This window comes from Ornithorhynchus anatinus, chromosome 3 (assembly GCF_004115215.2).
Source record: "Ornithorhynchus anatinus isolate Pmale09 chromosome 3, mOrnAna1.pri.v4, whole genome shotgun sequence".
Taxonomy (NCBI): domain Eukaryota; kingdom Metazoa; phylum Chordata; class Mammalia; order Monotremata; family Ornithorhynchidae; genus Ornithorhynchus; species Ornithorhynchus anatinus.
Genome location: NC_041730.1, coordinates 66,318,066 through 66,329,009, shown reverse-complemented (window position 1 = coordinate 66,329,009; position 10,944 = coordinate 66,318,066).

Genomic DNA, 10,944 nt, shown 5'->3' with positions numbered 1-10,944 from the left:
ATTAGGCAACAGAGACGCACCATCCCTGCCCAAGGACGGGCTCACAGTCTAGAAGGGGGGAGACAGGCCAGAAAACAAATGGACAGGCATCACTGCCATCAAAATAGATAAATAAAATCATAGATATCTACCCATCATTTATAAAACACAGCAATAAATAATATCTGCTAAGCAGCATGGCTCAGTGGAAAGAGCAAGGACTCGGGAGTCGGAAGACGTGGGTTCTAATAATAATGTCGGTATTTGTTGAGCGCTTACTAGGTGCAGAGCACTGTTCTAAGGGCTGGGGGGATACAAGGTGATCAGGTGGTCCTGCATGGGGCTCACAGTCTTCATCCCCATTTTACAGATGAGGGAACTGAGGCCCAGAGAAGTGAAGTGACTTGCCCACGGTCACACAGCTGGCAAGCGGCCGAGCGGGCACTCGAACCCATGACCTCTGACTCCCGAGCCCGGGCTCTTTCCACCGAGCCACGCTGCTTCTCATCCCACCTCCGCCACTTGTCTGCTGTGTGACCTGGGGCCAGACACTTAAAATATATAAAAAAAGAATGGCATTTGTTAAGCACTTACTATGTGCCAAGCACTGTTCTAAGCGCTGGGGGGGGGGGGGGGAATACAAGGTGATCAGGTTGTCCCCCGTGGGGCTCACAGTCTTCATCCCCATTTGACAGATGAAGGAACTGAAGCCCAGAGAAGTGAAGTGACTTGCCCAAGGTCACACAGCTGACAAGTGGCAGAGCCGGGATTAGAACCCATGACCTCTGACTCCGGAGCCCGTGCTCTTTCCACTGAGCCACGCCGCTTCCCATAACTCATAACTTAGCGTCTCTGTTCCTCGGTTACAGATTGTGAGCCCCACGTGGGACAACCTGAGTACCTTGTATCTACCCCAGTGCTTAAATCAGTGCTTGGCACATAGTGAGCACTTAGCAAATACTATCTTTGTCATTATTAAGCACTTACTACGTGGCGGGCACTCTACTGAGCGCTGGGGTGGATCCCAGCAAATCGGGTTGGACCCGATCCCTGCCGCCTCCCAGTCTCAATCCCCGTTTTACGGATGAGGGAACTGAGGCCCAGAGAAGGGAAGTGACTTGTCCAAGGTCACGCAACAGACAACTGGCGGAGCCGGGGATAGAACCCATGACCTACCGACCCCCAGGCCCTGGGCTTTATCCACTACACGATGCTGCTTCTCTGGTGTGCTCTCCCAAGTGCTAAGTGCAGTGCTCTGCGCACAGTAACCACTCAATAAATACCCCCGAGTGATTGAAATCTGCCACGAGTCTATTGATGGGGGCACGGAGTCGGGGGGTGGGTGGGTCGTGGGATTTACCCCCTTCCCTTCTTCCCCACACCGCCACCTCGCATCCTCCGCATCAGCACTTGTATCCCCACACAGGGGTACAGCGGCCCTTCCCTTTTGCGTTTGGGAACACCGATAAATAGTTAACTTGGAAACTGAGTCAGTCAACGAGTACACTTAATCCCATATATTTGGGGTCCTTAACTCTTTCACGTTCCTGGGATTTCCTGGGAAATTCTGCCCCCACCCACCCATGGCCTCACACCGGGTAAGGTGTGTTTCCAGTTTGGGTGATGGAATCCCCGAAACAGGGCAAAAACCAAGCAGTGTAAGTGCTCTGCCACAGTAAGCGCTCAATAAACGCGATTGATCCTGTTTATTGTGTTTGGTGAGCACTCACTACGTGTCTAATACGGTTCTGAGCGACGTGATAGACACAAGTCAATTAAGTTGGCCACGCTCCCTTTCCCTCACGGGGCTCACAGTCTAAACGACTGATCGATTGATGATAGGAAGGCATTCTTATGCCTCTGGACTTGATGCTTGTTGGAGGTTGGAAACGTGTCTCCTCACTGTTGTATTGTACTTTCCCAAGTGCTTCATACAGGGATCTGCGCAGAGTAAGTGCTCAATACGTGCCCCTGATTTCCCAATTTACCACCACCCCTTTTCCTCCCTTAGATGTGATAGCTGCCTTGTTGTGGAAACGGACCCGCTTTTTTTTTTAGTGGTATTCGTTAAGCGCTTACTATAGTATTTGTTAAGTGCTTACTATGTGCCAGGCACCGTTGTAAGCGCAGGGGTAGATACAAGGTAATGGGGTTGGACACAGTCCCCGTCCGACATCGGGCTCACAATCCTAATCCCCATTTTACAGGTGAGGGAACTGAGGCACAGAGAAGATAAGTAATAATGTTGGTATTTGTTAAGCGCTTACTATGTGCAGAGCACTGTTCTAAGCGCTGGGAGAGATACAGGGTAATCAGGTTGTCCCACGTGAGGCTCACAGTTAATCCCCATTTTACAGATGAGGGAACTGAGGCACAGAGAAGTTAAGTGACTTGCCCACAGTCACACAGTGGCAGAGCCGGGAGTCAAACTCATGACCTCTGACTCCGAAGCCCAGGCCCCTTTCCACTGAGCCACAGACTTGCCCAAGTTCACACAGCAGACAAGTAGTGGAGCCGGGATTGGTTCTCCTGACTCCCAGGTCCGCGCTCTATCCACTAGGCCACGCTGCCCAACGTCGGTATTTGATACTTGCCGAGAACCAACCCGGTGTCGAATGTTTTACACTCCAGGAAATGACATCTAAGACTCACATCAAACCTTATCCGGCAAAGTGCCGGACTGGGGGTCATCCTGTCCATAAGCTCAAATCTATATTACCTGTTGTTGCCTTCCTAATACTCTTTTGTTGGGGTTTTCTGTCTTTGTTGGCACGTCACGTCTGTGTTCTCGGCTAGTAATATTGACAGCAAAGAAAGGTATTGAGGAGGGGGGAGAAGTTGGACGGGCCCCATATAAATTTTGACAGTCTCGAAGATGTTCATTCAATAGTATTTACTGAGCGCTTACTAGGTGCAGAGCACTGTACGACGCGCTTAGAATGTACGATTCGGCAACATTTGACTAGGTGTCTAGTCAAGTGAAGATGCAATAGAGGCAGGTTTCTCCCTTATACTTGTTCTAACACTCCTCATGCCCCTCTCTGAACTTGCATAAATCCAGGCCCGCAAGGGCACTCTCTCCCCGCAGGACCCACAGTTCAAAAAGGCCTGCTCTAGTTACAGTCTTTTGAAATTTAGAGAGTACAAGCCAGTTGAGTGGCAGTCAGACCTTTAATTCACTTGTGGAGGGTGGAGGATGAATGGTGAGATACCCGCAGAAAGAAGGGATAACTATTCCCGGGATGGACAGCTAATAATAATAATAATTATCATTATTATGGTATTTGTTAAGCGCTTACTCTGTGCAGGCACTGTATTAAGCCCTGGGGTGGATGGATAGCTTCAGTCAACAGACCTGCAGGACATGAATTCTAATCTCTCCTCTCCTCCTGGTTCACTGCGTTTCTTTAGGCAAATCACTTGGAACGTCTGATAGAAGGAGATTTGCGGGGAAATTAGCCAGCCACTCTATTTCACGTAAATTGTGAATTTGGGGAAGGAGAAGATACGTAATAAAATCTTCAACTAAGCCGTAGTAATCGAATTGGGATCTTGATTGAAAAAAACAACTTTTTAATTATTTAGATTCTCCTTACTTTAGAGCTTGCCCAAATGAGAGCTAGTTCATATTAATTTAATCACCTCTCTTCTTTCCAACCCCCACAGGGCTGTTTAGACTAGCCCAAGTGTACTTCATAAAAAAAACAGCATCAATCTCACACAGTGCCATAGATACCTAAAAGAACATAGCAGGCAGAGCGTGCCAAAGATGATTGGTTATTTTAAAAAACCAGGACTGGCACTTGTTCTGTTGCATCACTCCACTGATAAAAATATGATGCATATCTGTGATTGAGGCTTTTTAACTTTGAGTTTCTAGGATGACAAGCACAGCAAATTCAGAAAGAAATGTTGTGTTATTTTATAGCTCTTTTCTGGGGGAAAAAAAACCCACGTTAAACCAACCATCATTGCCAATATTTTTAAAAAGCTGGGAGAGAAGTGTGAGTTTTCAAATGATGATCACAGAGAATCTTTCATTCAAGTAGAAAGTCTGTGACAGCAGATTTCCCATTCCTAATGAAGAACCTCATTATTCCATAAATACGCAATGCTTTAATTCCTCTCCGAAAGATTTTATCTACTTTTAACATAGTACAAAAATCTAATTATAGCCACAGTATACCCAAGACAATCAAATCTGCTTCTCCCCACTCGGAGCAACATAGAGATTACAAGACGTGCTTACCTCTCAGACTTCCCACTTTGCCGCTCGCTCCTTTTCCCGTTTCTATGTTTTCTGATTTCGCCTCTTCCCTTTTCCTTCCCTCAGTTCACTTTCACTTCCTCAACACTTCTGACAAGCTTTACCCGGCTGCTGCCTTTTAACTCTCCAGGGACGCTCTGCTGTCACTGTGCTTCCTTCACTTGTTCTTTTCTCTGATTCCCAGCTCCCTGTTAAATCCCTCTGACTTTCCCAAAACAGCCTGACTCCAGCACTTCATCCCTGCGGATAACTGGTGGAACTGCCAGCAGAAGAGATGCACACACGTTCCACCTATTTACCCCCCCCCCCCCCCATCTCTTTGACAAAGTAAAACCTCTTCCTCCTCCTCTGTTAACTTGGCACCCAAGAGCCTGCCTTTTCAAACACGAAGAAAATGAATGCCACATAACCACTCACCATGCTGCAGCCCCTCGGCATACTCGTTGCCAAAATCTCTCTCGCCTCCGTCCCTCAGAGGGCTCCTGGTTGTCATGCCAAGCAGGATGCTACCTAAAAGTAATACTGACCCAGTTAAAGGAAATATCCTTGCTGGAAAACCACCTCCGCTCCCTTTTAGCCCAAGTGATCTTCGATGTCAGAGCTGAAGGGTCTGCCACACGAAGGGTCTACGTAGTTGCGTGGACTTGCCGATGATCGGGGTGACCAGAAGCGGCTCGAGGACGCCCTTGGGGTTAGAAGTCAGAATCCGACTCCCAATCCTGGGCTCGGCACTTGTATTTAAGCACTTACTGTGTGCCTGGCAGCGTTCGGACTGTGAGTCCGTTACTGGGCGGGGATCGTCTCTGTTGCCGAACTCCAAGCGCTTAGTACAGTGCTCTGCACCTAGGAAGTGCTCAATAAATACTATTGAATGAACGAACGTACTAAGCGGTGAGGTAGATACAAGCTAATCAGGTTGGACACAGTCCCCTGTCCCACGTGGGGCTCACGGCCTCGATCTCCATTTTACAGAGGGGGTGAGTGAGGCGAGGAGGAGTGAAGTGACTTGCCCAAGGTCACACAGCAGACAAGTGGCAGAGCCAGGATTAGAAGCCGTGACCTTCTGACTCCCAGGCCCGTGCCCTGTCCGCTACGCCACGCTGCCTCAGTGGACGGTGAGACCAGGTGGTCTAGGGAACAGAGGCCCGAATCAGGAGTCAGGACACCTAAGCATCTACTCCCCAGTTCTGCTACCGATAAGGTGAAACCGTGGTCCGGTCGCTTCACCACCTCGAGTCAGTGTCCTCGTCTGTACAAAGGGATAATATCTCCTTATACCCATTTCACAGGGATGGCAGGAGGATAAAATGAGGTCATAGATGTGAATTCGGCATGCTGAAGAAAGGCGCTAAATACCCCCAAAACGGTAGGTTTGGGAGTGCTAAGGCTGTCCTGCTTTGGCCAGATACCACAGGGCAGAGGGTTTTTAAAAAATCAACTCATTGAATGTTTAATCTTCCGTTCAATACGAGTTACCTGAAAGGTTGCTTACCTGCACGGGGCCGAATGCCAAGTCAGGCCCCTGGCCTGAGACTCCCGACCCTCCCACTGCAACATCTGAACTCTCCTCTATACAAAGTCCAAATCCATTCCTCCCACGAGCCGAGCATATTTAATTTGTATTTTTGCACAAACAAAAAATCATTTTCCGCCAGTCAATGCCAGTTTTAAACCCGGTTGAACGCCAAAATCTATGGAAGTAAATTTCACATCAATATCCTAAATGACAGCGACGGAAGTACCCATTTTACAAGGCATCCCAGTTGGCCAAAAGGAATTGCCAACTCGGAATTGATCAGCTTAATGGCAAACACTGTTCCCAAGGTGCCTTTAGATGCTTCATAAATTCAGTTGATTTGAGGCGCAGCACCTACTGAGACCCTCTGGAATGGGTGACGGAGTTGACTGCGTATTGAGAATGCACTTTCAAAGGCACTTTCTGCACCAAGTTTAAGATGTAAATAGGGTGCGGATGTCTCTCAGTGCAAGCACAAGGCATTGTTTTTATTATGGTGTTCTTTCCTTTCTTCTTGTTCCCTAAGAAGTTGTAAAACACCATTAGTGATAGGAGGGGCAAAGAATGCTTATTTAATAATAATAATAATGGGATTTGTTAAGGGCTTACTATGTGCAAAGCACTGTTCTAAGCGCTGGGGGGATACGAGGTGATCAGGTTGTCCCACGTGAGGCTCACAGTTAATCCCCATTTTACAGATGAGGGAACTGAAGCAGAGCGAAGTGAAGTGACTTGCCCAGAGTCACACAGCTGACAAGTGGCAGAGCCGGGATTAGAACCCATGACCTCTGACTCCCAAGCCTGGGCTCTTTCCATTGAGCCGCGCTGCTTCTCTAATAATAATATTTAAGCGCTTACTATGTGCAGAGCACTGTTCTAAGCGCTGGGGTAGATACAGGGTCACCAGGTAGCCACGCTGCTTCTCTTATTTACCCATTCGGCCTCGCAAATAACTAACCGGCCCGTAGCATTTTTTTTTTTTTTACAGTTTATCTTTCATTTCTCCTCTCCTTCCCTCAATCTCCTAGGATAGGGTGACAAAAACTGAATATCGCAACATTTTTTACCTACCTAGGGTCATCAGCTATTTGCGGGGCTCCGCCGATTGTAGGAAGAGGACGGTCTGAGCGACTCGGAACTCAACCACAGCGATTCAGTGCCACCCTTGAAAGCCCCGGTGCGAAAAGACGAGCAGCTGGGCCAAAGCAAGAGGGCTGGATGGATTACCATGCGGAGGGGGAGGGGGACGCCGTTGAGTATTTCCAGCCTTTAAATACTCCTTGGTTCAAACCCAAGGACTGTGTGGCTGTGCCTGGTTTTTCTTGAAAATGGTCTCCTGCAGATGCCACCTTTCCTGCAGATTACAGTTTTCAAAAGAGCTAGATCAGAACTCGTCGGAGATCTCCAATACCTCACCCGCCTCCGTAACCGGCTGTTGTTTAGCACTAAATTTGGAGCAGATGGAGAAATTAAGAGAGCGGGACCATGCTCTCTAATTATGAGCTAATACAGTAGATGCGAGAGAGCGGAAATCATTACTGCTTGACCTTTCCGGAGCGTCCGCAACGGTCCACAGAGGAATATCGAGCCTGTACTGGAACCTGCTCCCCGGATTTTGCGTGGAAGTGGGAGAGACTCCCCCGACGCTTACTGAGCCACCCTGAATATCCTCCGGAGAGCTAGTTTACGCAAGGGGTGAGGACCGGTGGTCATCTGCCGCTGTCAAAGTCTCAGATAGTTGGTATTTGTTAAGCGCTTACTATGTGCAGAGCACTGTTCTAAGCGCTGGGGTAGACACAGGGGAATCAGGTTGTCCCACGTGGGGCTCACAGTCTTAATCCCCATTTTACAGATGAGGGAACTGAGGCACAGAGAAGTGAAGTGACTTGCCCACAGTCACACAGCTGACAAGTGGCAGAGCTGGGATTCGAACTCATGAGCCCTGACTCCAAAGCCCGTGCTCTTTCCACTGCGCCACGGGACTGTTTTAAATGTTGGATACATCCATCAGTGGTATTTATTAAGTGCTTATTGTGTGCAAGGCACTGTACTAAGCGCTAAGGAGTAAAATAAAGTACAGACGATCCCTGCGCTCGAGGAGCTTACAATCCAGCAGGAAAACCTGACACTCTGCCTCTCTAGTCACCATACCCCAGTATACTGGGGGAAGCAGCGTGGCTCAGTGGAAAGAGCCTGGGCTTCGGAGTCAAGAGGTCATGGGTTCGACTCCCGGCTCTGCCACTTGTCAGCTGTGTGACTGTGGGCGAGTCACTTCACTTCTCTGGGCCTCAGTTACCTCATCTGTAAAATGGGGATTAACTGCGAGGCTCACGTGAGACAACTTGATGACCCTGTATCTCCCCCAGCGCTTAGAACAGTGCTCGGCATGTAGTAAGCGCTTAACAAATACCAACATTATTATTATTATTATGGTATTTATCATTGTCCTGGTCCTCTATGGTGTTTTTTTGGTCTTTTTACGTTTCATCTCCCCTTATCGCAGCTGTTACCAACTTGTCTCCTCCCTCAGCTCCTTATTCGGAGATGGTGAGCCCCTAGCTCCTGGAGCCTTGTCTAATTCTCACCCGGGTATTTTTTCCCAGCTTTGCCCACCGCGGATGCTTAAAGAACTATTACCAAGTAGTAGAAGAAAGAAAATAGGGTGGTTGCAAACTGCAAACCAACACCACTCCTGCAGAAACAACTCAAGTGTAAATCAGCCAGCGGTAGAACACACCTTTCCCTTCTTAACCACTAAAGTCATTTAACTTCTCTGTGCCTCGGTTTCCTCAACTGTAAAAGTGGGGATGAACTACCTCTTCTCCCTCCTACTTAGACCGGGAGCCCCGGGTGGGTCGGGGATTTTATCCGACCCGATTACCTCGTATCTCCCTCTACGCTTAGAACCCTGCTTGACACGTAGTGAGTACTTGACCGACGGCAAAATTATGTTGTCTGAGAGGTGTTCCCTTTGAATGCCAAGGTGCCAGAAACGGTGCCTGACTATTTCCATGGGCTCAGAATCTAAGTGCACAAGAGATTTTCTCTCAGGGGCACTCCAAACTCATGAAGGTAGTCTCACCGTCAGCCCTGTCACCTTGGACCCAAAGGACAGCTTTACTATTACCTTCCAGGAGCTAGTAATCTACGTGAAACCCGAAGACGTATGTGGAAAAGGGAAGAACAAAAACGATAAAATGACTTTCTGGGCTTTAGACACTAAACTGCCAGTAAGAACTCAACTGTAATGGCCTGTCTGGAAAAGAATGGAAAGCAGCATGGGGCTGGGCCCAGCTGAAAGGAGAGGGGTCATTCTGAGACAGAACTAATGTCCACTCGTTCATTCGTTCAATCGGATTGAGTGCTTACTGTGTGCAAAACACTATACTAAGCGCTTGGGAGAGGACAGTACAACAACAGACACATTCCCTGCCCACAACGAGCTCACAGTCTCTAAGCAATGACTTGCGGGGGGCCCTTGGCCAATAATAATAAAAAAAATCACGGTACTTGATAAAGTCACTTTGTGCCAAGCACCGTACTAAGCTCTGGAGCACATTCGAGATAATCAGATCAGACGCGGTCTTTGTCCCACATAGGGACAGTCTAAGTAGGAGGGAGGACGTGTATTTTATCCCCATTTTACAGATGAGGAAACTGATGTATCCTCCTTGTGGGCAGGGATCAGGTCTATTAACTCTACTGTATTAGTCTTTCCCAGTAAGCACTCAAATAATAATAATTATGGCAAGTATGATAAGAGCTTACTACGAGCCAGGCACTGTACTAAGCGCTGGGGTGGATACACGCAAATCGGACTGGACCCCCCCAGTCCCTGTCCCACATGGGGGGGTCCCAGTCTCAATCCCCATTTTACAGATGAGGTAACTGAGCCACAGAGAAGTGATGTGACTCACCCAAGGTCACACAGCAGACAGGTGGCGGTGCCGGGATTAGAACCCATGACCTTCTGACTCTCAGGCCCGCGCTCCATCCACACCCCGCTGCTTCAAGTGACTTGTCCCCGATCACATAGCAGGCGAGTGGCAGAGCAGACAGATCAGAACCCACCAAGACACGGTAGTGGCTACTCGACTAGAGAAGCAGCGTGGCTCAGTGGAAAGAGCTTGGGCTTGGGAGTCAGAGGTCATGGGTTCGAAGCCCGGCTCTGCCACTTGTCAGTTGGCTGTGGGCAAGTCACTTCACTTCTCTGTGCCTCAGTTACCTCATCTGTAAAATCGGGATTAACCTGTGAGCCTCATGTGCGACCACCTGATTACCCTGCATCTCCCCCAGCGCTTAGAACAGTGCTCTGCACACAGTAAGCGCTTAACAAATACCAACATTATTATTATTATTATTATTAAGTGCTTAACAAATACCAACATTATTATTAGAGCCCATAGGAAGCTCGGGGCACCAGATGGCTCTGCCCCCTCCGCCCTCGACCCCACGCTGTGGAATAGAGTCGGAGTCCTGGGCTGGCACTGCGGAACGATCCCTGCCGCTCCCTCTTCGTTGAGTATTGCAGGGGCTGGATCCAGGAGAAACTGGAATCTTCCCAGGGCGGGTGGGACGTAATAATGATAACTGTGGTGTTTGTTAAGCGCTTACTATGTGCCAAGCACTCTACTAAGAGCTAGGGTAGATACAAGATCATCAGGTCCCACATGCGGCTTACAGGAGGGAGAAGAGCTATTGAACCCCCATTCTGCAGATTAGAGCACGGAGTTATCGAGAAGTTAAGTGACTTGCCCAAGGTCACACAGCAGGTAAGTGGTGGAGCCGACATTAGAACCCAGGTCCTCTGACTCCCCGGGCCCGGGAGAAGCGGCTTCTATCCATTAGGCCACGCTGCTTCTCTAAACCCCAAGTCTCAGGGGTGGGGTGGGAAGGGAAAACCCCCAGGGCTAGAATAATCCTCAGCCAGGGAGGGACAGAAGGGTAATGGGGGAAAGATAATGGCCTGGAGTTCATTTATTTTTTGTTTTTTTAAAGGATACACGCTAAGTGCCGGGCACTTTACTAAGTGCTGGGGAAGAGAAGCAGCATGGCGGAGTGGATACGGCATGGGCCTGGGAGTCGGAAGGTCACGGGTTCTGATCCCAGCTCCACCACTTGTCTGCTCTGGGACAAGTCACTTCATTTCTCTGTGCCTCAGTTACCTCATCTGTAAAATGGG